This window comes from Dermacentor andersoni, chromosome 8, assembly GCF_023375885.2.
Source record: "Dermacentor andersoni chromosome 8, qqDerAnde1_hic_scaffold, whole genome shotgun sequence".
In the NCBI taxonomy this organism is placed as follows: Eukaryota; Metazoa; Arthropoda; class Arachnida; order Ixodida; family Ixodidae; genus Dermacentor; species Dermacentor andersoni.
The window spans coordinates 143,116,522-143,136,249 of NC_092821.1; the positions used below are offsets into that span (position 1 = coordinate 143,116,522).

General features: G+C 45.6%; 1 protein-coding gene across 7 annotated transcripts in view; it reads left to right on the forward strand.

The window, feature by feature from the left end:
* Positions 1-15,184, forward strand: part of LOC126525893 (uncharacterized) — a 29,043-nt gene extending 13,859 nt beyond the window's left edge. For 4 of the 7 annotated variants that reach the window (XR_011896152.1, XR_011896153.1, XM_055067932.2 and 1 more), the window contains 5 exons: positions 969-1,093; positions 4,220-4,291; positions 4,839-4,937; positions 8,561-8,686; positions 14,645-15,184. The gene's annotated coding sequence lies outside the window, so the exon portion shown is untranslated. The remainder of the gene's footprint in view (positions 1-968; positions 1,094-4,219; positions 4,292-4,838; positions 4,938-8,560; positions 8,687-14,644) is intronic. The other 3 variants (XR_011896154.1, XR_011896155.1, XR_011896156.1) reach the window with 1 other exon arrangement.
* Positions 15,185-19,728: the final 4,544 nt, after the last annotated feature.

Here is a 19,728-nt window from a genome sequence, read left to right on the forward strand (position 1 = left end):
CTGCTAGCTTTGATCGAGTATGACATTGGCTTCAGCCTTTGTGCAGCAATTTGGAGAGGGGGTAGAGCTGAGGTTGACGGCAAGGAGTGCAAGGGGGTAGGTTATTTTTTGGGTTACAAGTGGTGACCATATATTGGAATAATTAACTCGGCCACTCGGCCACTCGGCCGAGTGATATATGAGGGATATAGGGTGTAATTACCACATTGGCCATCTTCGGAACACTGGCTCAGAGAACTGCCGTGCCCTCCCCGATAGGCTCAAACCGCCAATATGGCAAGGATTCGGCAGTGTGCAGATAGGCAGTGTCGCTGCTCACGCCGGCCTTCAGCAGTGCATAGGAATGCACTGCTTATTCAATAATTTTTTTTGTGGGGGTGACAGTATGCGTGGAGGAGCTTGTACATATTATAAAAAAGAACATTAGGCAAGATGATCAGTGAATTGTTTGGGATGAATTAGTGTTGAATGATACTGTACATATATAGAAAAGTAAGAACAATGGATCAGCAGATTAAGAAATCAGCTTCGCAGTGAACGAACGATGAACGTAAGCGCGCGTTTGACAAGTTAGGTTGCACTGTTCTTGTTAAAACATCTTGGCATGTATCGACTAAACATGCGTCTGATTTCCGCAATAGCAGAAAATTGATTCTAGAAATGTCTTAATTTTTATAGTGATTGTCGCAGTATTTCGAAGCAAGTAACTTAGTCCTGAGGTGCATGTTATATAACGCCCCGATGGCCATAATAGTTTCTGGTCCATCCAATAGGTCGTTCCTCATAATGAAATATATTGAATTTTGGGGGCAATAGATCTAGAACATTGGCGAATGTCACGCAGATCGATCAAGTTACCAACATTTAAATGATTTCGCAGAAAGACAATCAGTTCCAAACAACTAGTGCCGGTTGTATGAAACATTTGTTGAAAGCTGCGCACAGCTACTTCAATGTTGTCGTTTCAGTGCGGACTGCACAGCGGCGGAGGACCGCTTTTAGAATTCGCTGCGAGAATCGTTCACGTGCGGTGCCATTATGTCCTCGTCAGCGATGGCTCCATTCTTCAGAGCCTCCCTCCTGATAGCAGAAGGTGAGTAGGCCATGAGTGGTGTGTCGATTGTAAAGTACTGATCTTGCCCCAATATAGGGTTCTTGAACTGCAACACACTATATTAACGCGAGTGCTTCATACTATACGATCTTTTTTGCAGGGAGTAATCGTCCCTGAAAGATCAGTAACGGTGCCACTTGCATCTATCTTAAAGAAAGCCCCGCTTTTGACTTGCCTATTTTCAAATCTCCAACGATAAATCTGCTACCAATGCATACAATTAACGAGTGACGTTGAAGGCCTCATTTTCCGTTATGAGCGCGAAGCGTGCTACCCTTCATATCCCTTCATCGGAAATATTCATGCTGACAGAACCGTACTGTTTTGACATCCTCAGGATGCAACGCTAATGTTAAAGAATGTCACAATTTACCTCCGAAGCACAGGACAAGTCTGGCACGAGACGCACGAATTCGACGAAACGAGTTCGGTCGTTTTAAAGGAGTAGCCTCGTGACGTGTTTGAAATACCTGTTGTGCGCCAGCTCACACGAAAGGAGCTTTCGACCGGGCATCGAATGTTGACAGAGTTGATAAATATAGGCTTGCGCATATTGAATATGTGCTCGCGCTCTTCCTGTAAAACATGACAAAAACATGAACGAGGTATACAAGCTTGACCACATCCTAAAGGGTATTGGAGATTTCTTTAACTGCTTATCTGAAAAATCTGACTCAGTCGAAGCAATAATCAAAAACTGAAGATGGAATGCAGAATTTCAGAAGGCTACCAAATACGGCCGCGACACCTTCGTGGGAAGACCAGGCACCTGGAACTTATAGGAAAATTTGACGCGGGTAATTCGCCGCGAACTTGAAGCGGTGCTTGCGGCCACTCCTCTCCAACTTTTCCAGGATACCACAATTTCGATGTCGCTTATACAATCCGTGTCCGATGAGGGGTTGCAAACTTTTGTTTTCAAACTCTCTGCCCCGTTCTGGATGCCGTGGGGAGTCAGGTCAACGCTGTTTTGAATGCTGTGGTCAATCAGGACCACCCAAATACTTTTCCCGTGTTTCCCGCCTTTATAACTCGACGTCGTAACCAGGCCGACTGCAGTTAACCTGACGACAGACCAAGCAGTTTCTTGTCACGGCCTCAGTCCAACGTCATTGTCACCCAGGGGGAGTACAATCGTCTAGAACTTGGGTCCTAGCCATTTCAAAGCTGCAGGGGTTGCACGAGCCCGACGATGGTGGCGCGAGGCCTGACAGTGAAGCATGTAGCGCTCCGCCATTGAGTGACCTACACGGCAGTAACGAGGGAGAAGAAAAAAATCTGAGCCATTCCACCCCGTAAAGGTGCATGGCCAGCAAAGCTCTGTAGCACACGACAAAGAGGTGGCACAGTATTTCGAACAAAGTTACGAACACGTTGTCTTGATCGGTGGTCATCGCGTTCAGTGGAACGAGCGCGAGGGGCAGTACGGGAACGTTGGCATGAGCAGCCACGGAGCCAGTCGTAGAAAATAAATGCGCGAGCAGTAGGCAAGAGTCATTGCTGATGATGATAGTTTTTGTTCGCACACATGAAGATTCACGGACCCTACCCACAAGCACTTTCACTTTGAAAAAATTGTGAAGAGCCACGCACTGTGGCAATCGATGTAACCGAAGCTTTGTGTTGTTTGTTTTGATTAACGATAACACGGTACCAGTAGGCGATCATTGATAGAAACCTTGTTGCTTATTAATAGCGGTGTTCAAATTAATCCGACAAGGAAATAAATTACCGCAGCGCTGGCGTTGGTGTGCATTGCGAACTGTAGCCCTGGCGTTGAGACTAGGTTTATCGGTCCACTCCACTTTTTCGTTGCAAGAAAGTGCAACAGGTCCCTGTAGAAGGGACAGCAGGCAAGGACAAAAAGAGCGACAGGTCTAGGATGGATACAGAAGTGCTCGCAGTGCATAATGTACACTAACACTGGTATTCTAAGTTGGAGAAAAGCATCGCACCTCCTGCGAAGCATGGCTTGCGCAGTACATTTCATAATCTCTTCCTCCGTTAAAGAAGGGCAGAAAACAGTGTAAAGATCGAACGGCCAAACCCGCTGTCACATTGTTTTATTTTTTGGGTAACGTAGTACCTATCAAATATTTAAATATTTCCTGGCATAGGATATTTGTAGAGACGGGTTCGTCAAATATCTCGCGAGGAGCTCTCATTGCAATTATACTGTGTGTGCGTTATTTTGTTTGTTCAAATTGAATCACCTGTTTCCCAAAGAACACCATAGCATGTGTCAAGGGCTTTTAAAGCTTAGTATAAGGACCCCGATCCACTATCCACTAGTTTGTTCTATACCGTTCCCTCATAACGAGGCTCGGCTATCCCGTCAACGCTGATAACTATGCGATGCTGCGCCAACTAGCAAGTTTTCTTTACCGTTACTCTGGACACCAATACTGTACGCAAGCCGATCGCCTCATCATCCTCTGCCTTTGCGCAGTTGACGGAAGCGCACTTAGTGCATCTCCTGTGGCCATAAGTCGCGTGTTGCGCCGTTATGTGAAGAATGGTCTGGCCAGCGCGTTAGATAAGATTGCCGTTGCGGGGAGCTTACCGGGAGTGTGTCCCAGCCTTTACGAAACTACGTTCGAACCACTTCATCCGCTAGCCTAACGGAAACTAGCCTAACCTTGTTTCTAGCCATCGTGTTGGCGATATGCTTGTAATTGTAAATGGCTTAGAGATCGACGCTACTGGACCTCTTCTCTTGTTCTTATTGGTCTTATTCACGCTACACTTAAATTTCTTAATTACATATTGGCCACACATCTGAACTCGTCCTATGTTCTTGTCTTGCTTTTGCTACACCATTGTACCATGTTAGGCTACGGACCATAATCGTCCGCTACCGTAGCATAACCTAGCTGTTGCTCTTCACAGCAAACTATACAACAAAACTATGATTGGGTATCAGCTTACCATCTTAATAATAGCTCTACGCATGGTCCGAAGTAAGTAGCACGAAGATCATGCAAATGGAAGCAGTGCCTATCGGTCCATGCTGGCTCAACAATCATCGCGTTTTTGCTATGAAACTTTGCTGTTTGCTGCGTATAGTCCCCCCCCCCCCACATGAACGCTGACTTGTCTGTGCAGATTCTACAGCAGTGGCAGTTATTCACCTGCATTGGCTACGCGCTCATCACTAGTTCCCTGCTGTCACCATGGGTTAGTATCTGCTACAGTGAACATTGGTTGCATCTGTTTCTGGCAGAAACATGGCAAAGGTGCCAGTCATTTGACATTTGTTCAAATTAGAGAAATTTCTTTTCTTATTTGTACTACACGAGCTTTCGTACAACAGGCCTTAGCAACCGTTTTCATCAACTAATGTCAGCTAAGACACACAGGAAGGCCCACCAAATACGAACAGCTGGCGATGAACAAATATGGCGGTGTCATGAAACGACAAACTATTGATGATGATAGCCGGCAAGCGAGAGCCTTGTTTACCTTCGTTCGCCCGCCGCTATTGATGCAAGCATGCCTTTCCTCTTGCTTGCCAACGAAGAAATCGCTTACCTGTGAAGATCAGCGAGATGTGAAATTGCGCATACCATAGCATGTCTTATATACAAGGCGCCTGTTCCGTTTCGAAATAAATGAGCTGTAAGTAGCGCTTCCTTTGTCCTGTAGCCCCTTTTTTTCTGTCCGCGTCTTCTAACGCGAAAACCATTTACCACTTTGACCTGACAAATTCGTTTGTGTCTTGTAGGAAGCACCGGCCGAGCGGAATGCTGCGGCCCCAGTTCATCGACATATTGGAGGAGGCCAACCAGGAGGGTCCGCGTAGGCTCTTCAGCATAAAATAGAGGTTTGAAATAGAGGTATGAAATAGAGGTAAAAATAATACTCCGAAATGCCAGCGGTGCTGAGAAGAAAATGACCGAACTGTCAGGGGTGGCGGAAGCTGGGATGCCTCAGCGCAAACAATGTTTTATAACATTGTATAGAAGCGCTCGAAAGACCACGCAGGAGCAGCAGTCTATGAACAATCAATGCTACGTTGTGCCACAAATGAAGCTTAACAGTTACAAGAAGCCACAAGAAGAAACCTAACATCTGTTATCTTTGCCTTTGCACTACGCTAGTATAATAGCAGATGGCGTAAATCTATTTTATTCCGCCAACCTTGCATAAGTCATATCATGCCCTAGTGATATTTGCGGTAGACGTGAGCTACAAAATAACATAACCTGGTTAAGGTTACGTTTTTTTTGTGGCTTAGTGTCTGCGATATACCAGTATTCTGAGATAGAATATAAACGATTTTTACCTGCATGCAAAGGTTGCAACTCGTTTTGCATAGTTTGCACTACACGACTTTCCATTCCACCACCATTATACGCAATTTTTTACCCGTAAGAAGTCTAGTTTCATATAACTAAAGCCTAGTTCACGGTTTTTCAGCGCAGCTACCTCCTGCGCGCAAAAAAATCTCGAATATGGCATGTTGGAAATTAACGTCCTAGGGATGCCAAAAGGTGGGCGCATCTTCAGCCTAGGTGCTACGTAAAAGCTGTTAAAAAAACAATTGCCAGCATTGCGGCTTTGCAAATAGTGGCTGAGTGATACAAGTGTCATTTCGCAGCAGAGTAACTTTAAAGGGACTGACAACCAATTTTCATGGTAGCCATCTTTTCTTTTCTTTAGCGCAATAGAAATATAACCGGTCAGAGGGTCTAATCGTGAAATGCTAACATGGAAAACGCCGTGGAACATCTTTATCAGAATTTTTCGATTTGCAGTGAGGGTGTAGTCGTGATGGGTGAGCGCGATAGCGATTATACGTTGGCATTATTGAGAGGGAGGCTTTTTATCAAGTCGGCATTCCTCCGATTCATGTTTTGCGAATCGTTAAATCATTTCCGCGATAACAAAAGCGCGTTTTCGTTGTTCCCTGTCGAACTGCTTTGCTATTTAACCAGTCAAAAGGAAACGAATCGGGTCGAAAACGAAACTACGCCTTTACACGGGACCCGGAGTTCCCCGTGTTGCCGTAGCCACGCGTACGTTTTTGATTGCCAAAGCATGGAATAATGCGCGAGCGTATAATAATTTACTAACTGTAACTTTAAGCAATAATTATGATGTACTCGACAACACTCGACTTACGTACAGTAATCTCGTAGAATACATCCGAAGTACCAAGGCTGCACCGCCAGGACTCGCCACTTACCGATTTTTGAGACCTTGTTTGCCACTGTGAAATTATAATCCCTACTTAAATCGCAAACGGCGTGCTGGATTCTATCACTATAAATCATGGTCGTTTCATTTCGATCAACGTCTCAAAACACATTCTGGTCAGCTGTCAGTCCCTTTAGGCTAGTATGCGAATATGGTTAAGGAACCACTTAATTCCACTTTCCAAGCTGAATTGGTCTTGTGCCTTTGCCTTGTTGACACATGAATCGCATGCCGCGATGGCGTATGAACTGCATTGTTCAGAGAACCGATGCTAACCTAGTTAGCCAGAACGTAGCAGAGGCAGGCGAAGGGCCATTTGGATTGGAAAGCTTTAAATGTAGAATTATTACGACGGGGAAGTTGAAAACTTGGCCTGACTTATCAAGTGAGCGCACATTCAAGATTGTGAGAGCTGCAGTTAATTATCTCGGAAATATTTATTCCCGCATGGTGAAATTGACAGCACAGCATTTATTTGAGATTGCTTTCATTTAACGCTGGGAGGCACCTCGTGGAACGTCAGAAGTTTGCATGCTAGCTGTGCACGTTTCTGTAGGCCACCAGAACTGGAAGCATTATCACACGCCACCCTGACCTATAATCGGGGCGCCGCGTTTTTCGGGTAAAACCTGAATGTATTGTCTTTCTAGGCACAAAGGCTATAGTCGTCTGCCCGGCGTGTCAATTCCGAGTTTTGATGGCTGCTGCGTGACATGTGACCGACTCATCAATTTCGGGTTAAACTCGATTTGTCATGGCAGTTTGCTAACTTCTAAAGCGTAATAGCAAGTGGTGTTAAGCAACTAGTAAAATTGCACCTACATCGTTTTTGCTTAACAGTGGTTAGAAAACGGGATTATATAATGATATATTATATTCAGCGCAAGCAGACCCCAAATGAACGACACCTTGTTGCTTCTTAATAGCCGCTTCCGGTAATACAACTGCGCATTACATCGCATTTACCGAACATCGCATTATGTAAACCGCGGTAACTACTCTAGGTGGAAAAAAGGCAATAATTTGTCTAGTTAGCACCCAGTAGAACCGGACAACAAGCAAGCATGAAAAGCCCGACAGGTTTAAAATGGATACAGAAATGCTCGCTTTGTTTAATGCACACTAACAAGAGTATTATAATTTAAACGAGAAGCATCACACCACCTGTGAAGAATGGCTTAAAAGAAAGCGCAAAGAAAGTAAACAATAGATCGCCAAATTTCAGTCTCAACTTGTTGTTTTTGTTAAAGAGGTTCCTATCAGATTTTTGAATACCCGTCCCTTTACCATTGCTACAAAATTGTATTTGTAGTTTAGCCTGTTGAAATAGAATGTCTGTGTCCAAAGGGTGACCACGGCCTTTGTTAAATGCTTTTAATAGTTAACCGTGAAGACTCCGAACTTAACACTACCGGATAAGAATGCAGCGATTTCACTTTGAAAAGGGCCTCAAATGTTTACCCTCGAATAAAATAAAATATACATAAAACCTGGAAACGAAGGACCCTAATATATTTCATTCCACCATGAGAAGTGGTGGCTGCTTTTTGTTTTATCTACTGTTTCGCCAGGATTCTGTCCTGCCCCTGGACAGCATACTTCTGCGTAGTACACATTCCCTCGCCGCGTACGCCCGAGAGGTAATTACCATGGCAGTAATTAGGCCCTGCTGCTTTCCTCACTGCTTTCCAGCTTTCTCTGAAGTCGCGTTACTATAGGCATCGCAGATACGTCAACTCTAACTGCTTCAACAGGATTCTTCAATAGGTTCGTGTCGTGCGAAGCTGAAAATTATTTTCGTATCTACTGAGGAAACACAGTCCGGCGATACCACACCTAGAAAAGGTCGTCGAGTTGACCTGGATGGAACTTTTCACAGGTAGTGTTGCTCAAGTGTACGAGGTGATTCTTGGTGTCCGGGTGCCGAATTCTTCGCCTTTCGTCCTGGTTTTCTTTTAAAGCAGTGTTGCCAAATTTTCAGTAAGGCTAATAGTAGTATTCTTGCGGAAAGGAATTAACTGACGTTGCCCAACTTTAAGCACCAGGCACTGTCTCTTGGTGTAGCGGAGTCATTCTGGTAGTGCAGATTCAGCTGTGTTGCCTTCTGCATCGTCAGAAAAGCATCCCACATATATTGCCTTCTCACTACATTGAGCTTTTGTTGGCATCCGGGCAATTCGTATTAGTAACTGGTCATTTGGTATTCATTTATATGTTTTATGCAACCTGAATATATTGTCTTTCTAGGCACAAAGGCTATAGACCGCGTGACGTGTGGACTCGTTTATTTCTGGAACGGACTGGCACTCGATACCTGGCGACCGGGAGCAAAGCGACAGCGAGAGGACGCTGGATGATCTAGAAAGCGGGAAGGTGCGTATTTCATTCGTTACCGATGCCGCAGCGCGAAGGCTGGACGCCACCCGCCGTGGTTGCTCAGTGGTTATGGTGTTGGGCTGCTGAGCACGAGGTCGCGGGATCGAATCCCGGCCTCGGCGGCCGCATTTCGATGTGGGCGAAATGCGAAAATACCCGTGTACTTAGATTTAGGTGCACGTTAAAGAACCCCAGGTGGTCGAAATTTCCGGAGTCCTCCACTACGGCGTGCCTCATAATCAGAAAGTGGTTTTGGCACGTAAAACCCCATAATTTTTTTTTTAAGGCTGGACGCCGATGGTGGGGCACACAGATTCGATTAATACTTTCATCGGAATACCGAAGTGTACGTGCATGCATCGTTGTACCAGAAGTACGGCATGTCGTAGTGCGCGGATTTCGAAAGTACGCGACTCAGCGCTTGTGTTCAGCGTACGGGGTGGAAAGCGCATCTGTCCGCGTGGTTGCTGCGCGGGTTTCGCCTGCAAAATCGCGAGCTCAAAGGCGCTGACGACTTTGATGGAGCGGCGGGACACGCCCCCTGCATCAGCGCTCCAGATCCTGCTAAACTGGGCTTCCTTCCTGTCGCTGATCCTTGATCTTATCAGGTCACGCAGCCGATCTCACTGCTGTTCCTGCTGGTATTTCATGCCCGAGAACCGGGACACTTCCGGTCATCGTTGGACTTGCAGGGCATGGGCTCCGCCCCGGCTACCCTTGCTATGTACTTACTACAGCTGTAATACTGTTTTGAATGGGCTTCGCTCCTGCCCATAGGGAGTATTCAAGTGACGTCACGTACGCCATACTGTAGTCCTGTTCATAGCTTGCACTGTGCTACTGGAGATAAGCGGATTGAGATAACACGCAGGCTTTCACCGTGCTGGCTGTACTACAATATGGCGACCATGATGACGTTAGTGCATACCCGTATATTCGTCGACCTAATTTGCCCTCGCCTCGACGACGCCTCCTGCCACGGCCGCAGTTAACGCTTTCCCTACCGTGAGGAAACTGGGTGTTTGTAGGTTACGCCAATTTTTTTTTAGAAGGAAGTACTGCACTCAATATTTTATGTAGTGCATAAACGAAAAGTAGAATGAATTCGCTTTTCAGGCATAAAATATTTATTAACGAGATATATGTCATAAAGATATAAATTACCAGAGCACAGATTGTGGGATAAAATTAAACAAAGTTGGTAAAGACACGCTTGTACCTACTAAAAAAAATATGTAACGACCATTGGGAGATATCATCTCCGAATAAAAAAAAAAATTCATTGGACAGTTATTTCAAGACGAAAATTTAGCTGCAAGCACTACAGTTGGGAGTGCCGGGCTGCGGCCGCCAATGCTCCAGACTGGTTTGCCTCGCCGTGGCTCTCGGAGTCAAAATCCGATCAAAAGGCAGCATTCTGAGACTACCTGCTGCTTTGTCTGTCGATAAAATCAGCTGCAGACGCAGCGGAATCGCAAGATCTGCTATCTTTCGACGCCTGCTCGCTGCTCCCGGAGGCGGGCCATTCTTGCTTTCTACTTTTACGATCGCGAAACTTCAGAGTGCGTTCGAAAATTGCCGCATGGCGCAAGAAAATTGAAATCGAACTGCTTAGAAAACAAAACTCATAGTTTTTTTTCCGTCACATCCAATGGCGCGGTGTGTCCGTGAGTGGCGCGGGAAGTCAAGAAAGCGGTGTTTCAAACCATCGTTAGCGGGCTAACTATGACTAGCGGACGCGGTACGGAAATAGTTAAGCGATGTGAGTGCAACGCGATCATGGTTGAAGCTAAAGACGCGAGGGGAATTATTGATTATCTAAAGTATTTCGCGTGTGTTACCCTGTCTAGTCGCCCAGCTGATGGCGTCGTTTATAACGTTACTTTGGCGTTGTGCCTTCCTCTTGGCTTACCTGCACCCCAACATTCCCGCACAATCATGCAGGAGGAACCGGTTGAACTGGACTTCAGTGACCTGTTTCTTTCCCCACAATATTGTCACACCTGTCTCGATGATATTTCGTCGAATTTTATACCACAGCTTTAAACTTGCCAAATTATTCAACCGCCCTTGTAGCAGCATAGATTACTGAGATCCCGGACGGCGTCTCCCCGACCGCTATGAATATGCCCCCGCCACCCACCTGCTTGATTTGATCGCAGTCACAGTCAAAGAACAAAAACAGAAGAAAGAATTGTTTGGGAGGCAGGCCGGATCTTGCTGTGGGGGGACTTTTCCTGTGCTTGATCTTAAATAAAATTGAATTAAACAGTTTCAGAAGTGTCAGTGCTGTTATAACGTGAGTCTTGCTGGACAAGAAAAGAAAAGCAAGTCGACATGTATGGTGTGACGTTTCAAAGTTAAATGCTGGTTACGTCACGAGACTGACAAGTGCGCATGGCTTCACATTTCCGGATCGTTTCTTTACACAAGAAATGCCGCAGTCGTCTGAACGTACCTTAAAATGTTGTTTTCCGGATCATTTCTTCACACAAAAAATGGCGCATTCATCCGAATATACCTTAAAATGTTGTGACTTAATTGATCTCCTCGCTAAATAAATGAAAATTGATTCATTCGGGGAAAATGCGGGCATTCTTCGTGGACAATGCGGGTAATCTCGCAAAACCATTCGTGTTCAGGCTCGATCAAATTAGCCGGGCAGTTATACAGAAAAAAAAAAAGAGTGGCACTTTTGTTACCACTGGTGGTACTTCTCATTTCCTATTTAAAGGAAACACCTCTGAACAGGAGCTATGTGTTTTATATAAGTTCACTGCAATTTTTTCTTTTAAGATGGAGTACCCACGTCTCGATAAATTACTGCAAGCGAAAACAGCACGGAATTTCACGCTTCTCAAACTTTGCACTGAGTGATTTGCGCTCTCAGTTTTCTTTCTGTGTCCTTAAGCTCTTGAGCAACACCAAGCTGTGATGTCGGCCAGAAGATGTCGTGGAAGGATGACCGGAGGTGTAATGAAGTCACAGAATGTGTGCAAACAGAAGCGTAGTCTGGGGAAGCAGTAAGCTGCGTGGCGTGTTAGAAGCTAGGGAATGGGCATGCATAAGGTGAGGTCAGCGGCCGCCACAAGCCAATGGCTGAGATGGCTGAGAGATGCGTTGGTCATTAGACATTAGAGATGCATTAGGCATAAACAAGTAGCTGATGTTGGTGATAATGATGATAATGGCGACTTTGTGCCGATTATATTGTGATGTTGCACGAGTAATTGTTCAAAGTGCGTGTTGTCGCCCAATCTCGATAGTGGTTTTACTCGCAGTTCGATGTATTTACGCATCCTGCTCTAAATATGGCTCATGGACAAAAACATTTGTTGCGAGAGTGTATTCGAGTCTCCTTATTTCAAAGCGGAGGTTTCTCACGGCGTTCATGCGACCGCGTACATGCTATTCTGCAAGGAACGGGGAAACGAAACACTTTGAGAGTGCCTTTACGCGCAGGCTGTTAACTTTACGTGTCCTAATTTACATACGCAATGTATTGCAGTCGGTCGGATGCCTCGAATTCATTTGCTGATGTCCTCAGCAAAGAGCCCTTGTTATTTCCTTCTTTTTCACTTTCCACTCTTCTTGGCTTCCTTGTATGCTCAGTCAAGTTATCATTTTATTTATTTGCATTAAGCTGTCAGGTTCACATTTTTGTGACGACGACAATTGTGTTTACTTCAGCATCGCATCAGCGATAGAGAGCGAACCACGGAATCTCTTGACAAAATGCAATAGGAAATTTGATAGCGATAATACTAAGCTGTGTGAGAGAAGTACGCGATCGTAAATGCGTTCCTATGAAAGCATACAGGAAGTATGATTAGTGAACGCAGTGCAGTTATATGAGAATGCAGAAGTTTATAGTGTGTACAACACAGAATGCTTATAGAAACAATGTTTACTAGTTTTCTGCTGACTAGAAGTGTTTGAGCCTGCTGTCATGAATTTCCAGATCATGAAGGTGGCTGCTGCCTCAAAGAAAAAAAATGTTAACAAGTGTCCGACAGCAAAAGTGTAGCATTCTTCACTAATGGAATGGCAGTAGCAGATTCATCAACTTTATAAAATTGACCCTTCCGAATTTGTGAGATACAACCTGGACGATTGCTTCTCGTGTCGGGCAATGAGGGAGGGGGAACAGGGGAGGGGAAAATAGTCTAGTCGTAGATGTGCATGCGCATATGGTCATGGTTCAACACGATTTTTCTTAAAGCGCTGAAGTTGTAAAAGTTTGGTAACATGATTTTTTATTGTCCAACACAGGTACGTAGGCATAATCTTGCAAGGAATTGCATTTTTATCTTGCAAGCCGACTACAACCTAGCTACACGAGGTACCCAGGGAGGTTTTTCTTAGGTTAACTTCTTAATTGCCTTGGTGTCAGTTTCGCTTGCCTGATTGTTTAAATCTGGAAAATTATAGTATTTATATATATTTTACAGGTACTGTCTCAAACACCACCGAACACCAAACGGCTGGAGGACCTCCCGAACGGTTCTCATCCGCAAGAAAGGCAACGAGTCCGATCCCCGAAGCTGGCGCCCTATCCCACCTGACAACACAGCCGCCGAGCTCTACGCCAAGTGCCTAAGAAGGCGATTGCAAGACTGTCTGGGAGGGCACAGCATCCTCTCCCCTTGCCAGAAGGGGTTTCTCCCTCACGACGGAGTGTTTGAGAATAACTTCGTCCTTCAGGAACGGCTGGATAAAACCCGCAGTAGTGATGGGGACGTCTGCGTTGCGTTCCTCGACTTCACCAATGCCTATGGGTCCATTCCCCATCAGGCGTTGCTGCATGCACTTCGGGGAGCCGGCGCCGGCAATCGATTCGTCGACCTCATCAGCGACTTGTACACCGACAACCGTACGAGGATAGTCGCTGCTGGCGGCTTCACTGCGCCCATCCCCATCTTTGCCGGGGTCCGTCAGGGCTGTCCTCTCAGCGGGCTATGATTTTGGTCGTTGACCCCATCATTGGGGACATATAGGGTGGTGATCGTCCACATGACATCCTGGCGTACGCCGCCAATTTGACACCCTTAGCCGCCAGTCCCGTGGCGTTGCAGGCCCACATTAACCGTATTGAAGCTCTTGCTTCGGAGATTGGTCTGGCCCTCAACCCCACCAAATGCCGCTCCCTCCACCTGAGCGGAGTCCATCCGGTGGGGACCAGACCCTCGAACAAGGGGCTGTTTGTTTGTTGGTCATGCAGTGGCATGACTCTGCACCGCTGGTCACGGCCGGACATCCACGGGCAGGCTCCGTTTAAGGGTACAAGGTTCAGCCGGGCCTTGTGAATGAACCGTCAGTCCGCAAACCGGGTGAAGGACCCCGGAGTGCACAAAGTGGGAACTGGCGGGGTCGGTGGCCACGCACTGCAGCACCTTGCCTTGGCTCGGTTTGCTGTGGAGAACCGAATCTCTGGCAGCCGATTGAATGGCGCGAAGCCAGCAATTGCAGCGCAACAAATCCAGCAAGAAATTGATGTGATGTGATAACTTTATTTGGAATCCGGCGATTGGGAGGCCCGGGCCTGGGGCCGCCTAGATGGCGACTGGGAGCTGCTGCTCCCGTGCGGCTTCTTTTGCTCGCTGGAGGGCCCAAAGTTGGTCTTGGAGTTCTGAGCTGAGCAGCACGGCCGACCACCGCGCCCGTAGATTTTCTGTGGAGACTGCCATTTTATTTTGGTATATTAGACATCCCCACAACATGTGTTGAAGGGTGGCTCTAACAGAATTGCATAGCTTGCACATATCGCTCTCGTATATATCGGGGTAGAAAGTTTTTAGTTGCACGGGACTCTTATAAGTTTCTGTTTGTAGTCGCCTCCAAGTAACGGACTAAGCTCTGTTCAGTTTAGTGTGAGGCGGTGGTAATACACGCCTCCGGTTTTGATAGAATTTGGTAATATCGCTAAATCTTGTTAATATATCTTATTCTCTCCAGATTTCCTCCTCCACGTTCTCCTGACCGATGGAAGTCACTCTTTGCTCAGCTCGGCGAGTAAGACCTCGAGCTTCGCGGTGTGCTACCTCGTTGAGGTTGACTGCGGGAATGTCTGGAGTCATATGCGCTGGGAACCAGAGCAAGAAATTGCCGCCAGCAATTTTAAGGCTTCATTGCAACCTGGAATATACGTGGTGCATCATTCTACTGAAATAAATATGCCTGTAGTAGGACAACTGTTTGCAAGTTGGCCCCCTGCATGGCACTTGTCTAGACTGGCTATGCTTCCATAATTTGTTCATGGCGAATTTATAGCTCATACATAAATTTTTTACTACGAAGACGAAAGTATGGACTTGCCAGTATATAGTTTCCTCGCCGTTTGCATGCGGTGCCGAGAGTATGCATTATGTAATTTAACATTACATGGAATGTATTATTCAGAAATCTCAAAAGTAATGGTATATATTAACCTCTTATTCAACACATGAGCCGAGTGACGCCTTCCAAAAGAATAGAATATTAAAGTAACCAAAAACAGTTTTGATTTATTTTTCGTGCCTTGCTCATTTCTATTGCCCAAAAAGTTATGAAGAGTAGCAGGAATCTTCGATAACTTTTGGCGATTTCGATAGCATCTGCACTCCTCTCTGAGGCTGCATTTATGTGTGAAACATTGCTACGAGACACCTGCCTTCCGCATTACTACAATCAAGCAGCCTACAGGGACAGCCGTGGCTAGCCGAAATCCATGACAGCACACGGTTCCATCATGACAAATTTCCACATGGGCAATATGGGCTTCTGTTACGGCGGCGAGACCTTTTCGTCCTTGGCATTGGAACCAATGTTTGTACGGGAAGGCCAATACGCCCTAATACTTAACTGTAGAAATTATTTTCTGATAGCAGTACATGACCCCGTTGTTTCCTTACGACACCAAAAAGCCGTGATCACGAGAATTTGGGGCATATAATCTATTGATACTCGCTGACTTTTCCATTTCCCCGGTGTAGAATCCACACGAGGAAAGTGATACTGTCGAATTATACGTCAGGCTGTGAACTGGTCTGTTATGCGTAGAGAAAATGCTGTTTATTCGTTATAATATACAACTAGTTCGTGATATCGGTTCCTTCATGGCCAATATTTCCCGAAGATATGCACAGCGCTGTGGCCATCACTTACACTGGGTGACCGAAGCTCAAGCAAAAATCACATCGCAATGCCGATTGACTGTGGGGAGTTATTGCATGTCTTCGCTAATGCAGCCGAAATTTTGCCGTTGCTACAATGCCACGGTGCCACTGTTTCGAGTGCATGTCGAGTAGTGCAGCAGGTTTCTGATTTAAACAATGTTCGCCGCAAGTGCCGCTTCTAACTGCAGCAACAAAACTATAATAAAAAAATATTCACGCGAGACATTAGGCAGAGTGTGCTGCACGAAATCGGAGGTTTGCAGCACATCACCTGCACGTTCGCAAATCCCTGATGAACTTCTTGAATGTCCAGGGCAGGAGAGCAGAGGTCGAATAAGCACTTTGTTTTCCGTGTTTCTCATTCCTCAGTAATGCTGCCGTGGATTTATTGCTGCCTGGCCTGGTTTGCCCCCGAAAGAAACTCGTGATTCCTGCTGCCGGCTTGCCCCCACACACCCGTAACCCATTTGCTCGGTTACCGGATTTGACTGCATGTACGCATTAGCAGCTGAATCGAAATCTGTCTCTCGGGCGTTCATGCAGCAGACGACTAAATTGTTGCAAAAGAATTCATTAATTCTCTAAAGCTTTCCTCAAATTTCTTGAAACATCGCGTAGTTTGTTCTCGGCACAAGTATCGGGTGTCGTTGTCTTTTCCGCAAGCTGTGAAAGCTGGTTGTGGACGTATTGCCAATTTATTGTGCTTCGCTTGTATGGTGTGTATAGGCTTACAGGAAGTAGGCTTTATAAGAAAAAAAAACATGTCCCGAACATTCTTTTTCAAGGTAACGTTCTCTTTTTCGATTCCTTTCAGCTGAAAGGAAAAACACAGGGTTAGTGGAAGGAATGTCTTACTAGTGCACGTGCAGCAGTTTATCGCACTTTTGGCAAGGCGCTAGTTTTCGCCTCAATGCCGCTCCGTCGTTCGTGGTACATCCCTGTATAACAGTGAACGACCGCACACCAAGGTGCTACGTGTCCTGTGCTAGATAAAACGCAGGAGTTTCCGGCTGCGATAGTAAGATTCGATGGGATTGAAGCAGAATTTGGAGAGTGCGGGCTTGGTCGGCTGTTCGGCGACAGGCCCGCTTTCGCGCGTTCATTCGGCATGCAAAGCTTGCCGAATCGCTGAAAGTTCATTCTTACGAAACTATTGCTTCATTGAAAAGCGGCATAAGATGAGTGAGTAATTGGTAATTTCCAAAAGAATACCAGCTGCTTCGGTATATCCACTAGTTTCTTCTATACCATTTCGTCTCTAGGAGGTTCGACTATCCTGTCAAAGCTGCTAACTATGCGATGCTGCTGCAACTAGTAAGTTGTGCTTACTTATGAACGGCGACTATTAATGGAGCACATGATAATTCGAAAGAGTTTTTTTTTATGAGTGTAGACATATGTGCACCTATTTTGACTCTATCCCAGTTTACTCTGTCTGGGCTATCGTAAGACGGCTAGCGCTACATTCTTGCACAGTGAAGAAACGGATTAGGTTTAATAGCCACGTATTTCACTCTAGATTTTCGGCCCACATTTGTCGGTACTTGTGCTATAGGGGATTAACTTCTCGAAAGATCCTTAGTCGTTCAGTAAGGCATGATTTGAATTCTCAAATTAGAACATGCGTCTAGAGTCATCGTTTACAAACGTTGATTAGTGAAATTTGGTTATTTAGTCATCACATAGGCGATTTATTATCACGCGATTTGTGACGTCAGCCGTTGATATAAATTATGCTTAATGAGGCCGTTCGAATACCGAAAGTTTAGAACCAAATTGAATTCCATTATTCTATTAACATAGAACCATACAAATAACAGTTGCAATTTCTACATAAAAATGAATATAAGGGTTCCGTAAGGTGTTTTCGACGACAAAAGACTAATTAGTGTTGTTTGATGCATCTGATGATATTAACACCTGGATTTCAGGTCAACACGGGATCGTGTGGAACACGATCGTATATTGTGCGCCATAATGTTATTGGCCATGATAAAACAATCAAACAGCACCTCAGCAGATTCATGCGGAAGAACGTAATGCTTGTTGTAGGATTTCAGTGAAACACTGCAACAACACATGCAATATTAAAGAAATCTAAGCATGGTGAGGTTGGCCAAGTAAAAACTTCGCTTAAATCGAGACAGAAAATTCACAGGCGGCCGAAAGCGAGACGCGCTCATTTACCTACTGGAAGCTATTTATGAACGAACAAAGTGTATTAACGTACCTGTCAGTAATACGAACCGAATCGGAAAGTGAATATGCTTTTGAGCTGCCTTTGTGCGTTACAAGAATACTGAAATGTCAATAACGTCTGACGACGTTTAACAGTGAAATCTCGAGTCGAATAAGAATCGAATAAAAAAAAACAATTCAATTCGTAGTCCAAATTTTACGTATTCGTACACCCGTAATGCTTCGCAAAAGTTATGTTATCTGTAATACCAAATCTTTATTAAATCAGTTACAGTCGTCCCAGAAACACGCGATATAGAGTATTTTGTCCCCCGTCAGCTTCAAGTCGACGTTCGCCGTGCCTCATTTGCGTCTCGCAACTGCAAACGAACACACTCTATCGCTTTTGAACTTTTTAAGTGAGACTGGTTTAGACGATCGCCTCTAGAAGCTGTGAGACGTGTAGTCAGTGCGAAATGTGTTTGCGCAAAAACTTTTGTGGCAAGATTACTTTTTGTATGGACAAGATTACTCTTAGTGTATTGCGTCTCCAGTGCGCATCCGCACATTGGACAACGTGTATATAGTATGTCATTGTACCGTATCATAATCATCCGCCACCTACCTTTCCCTGTATTTCCCACTTCCCCATTCCCCAGTGAGGAGTAGCAGGCTAGAGACACGCTCTCCAGGCCGACCTCTCCTCCTTTCTCTCCATCAAAATCTATTCCTCCTCTCTATCGCTTTCTTCTCTTATCCGGGTGGGTAGTCTAAGCAACGTTACATCGAAACGATCCGGTTACTGATAATGCTGACGTTGCGCATTTCCGACCAAGAACACGGACAAAAGAATACACTAAGAAGTGCTGCGGCTGCTAGCTCATGAACATAAAATTTTGGATTTGTTTAACCTCTGTGTCTCTCTCTGTCATTGTCGGATTTCAGCGTTGCGGGGTTGTCGCTAGTGACAGGTCGCATTCATTCACCCAACGAGCCACGCAGTCAGTGGTCAGGCACTGAAAAGCGCGTATGCGTTAATTTTTTTCCAGTGAAGCTATTAGCCTCTAGTTGGTCGGCAGTTTTCGCAGCGTCGTCCTCACTAAAAAAAAACCCTTCAGCGATTGAAGCGAAAAGTATTTACATTCTTTCGTGTCACACATACAGCATACAGCACAACATTCATTTCAATAAAGAACAAGCACAACCCAAGCATCCGAACCACATAATTGATGATAGGGGCTCCTGCTAACAATGCAAAGCACGTAGTGCTCCCGCATAGATATCCCGGTAAAAAAATTACCGTTTCGCAGGAGTCCGTTGTCGCGGCAGCTTGCGACGTGGGGAGTGAGGCTACTAGCCTTTCATATATGAAAGAAGCAGCCTAGCAACTGATTTCGTTGTTCTTGCCGCACCGCTATGAGTAGGCAACGGATAGTGAGGACTCCTGAGGAGCAGCATTGTTACGAGGAGCGACAGAGGGAAAAGAAGCGGCAACCGGACCAGCGACGACGTGCTGCCGCTGGTCGTATTGCCGTGGAATTCCAGTATGGGACGTGCCCGCACGTCCACATTCTCCGGTGGCTGAGTAAAGGGCCGGAGCAGGAATTGAGCAATGAAACCTTGCATACCCCCCTCAGTAGTTGTAGTGGTGGTTTTCAAGAACTTCGCTGTACATCCACTTTCGCAGGTGCAGGTTGGCGAGTCACA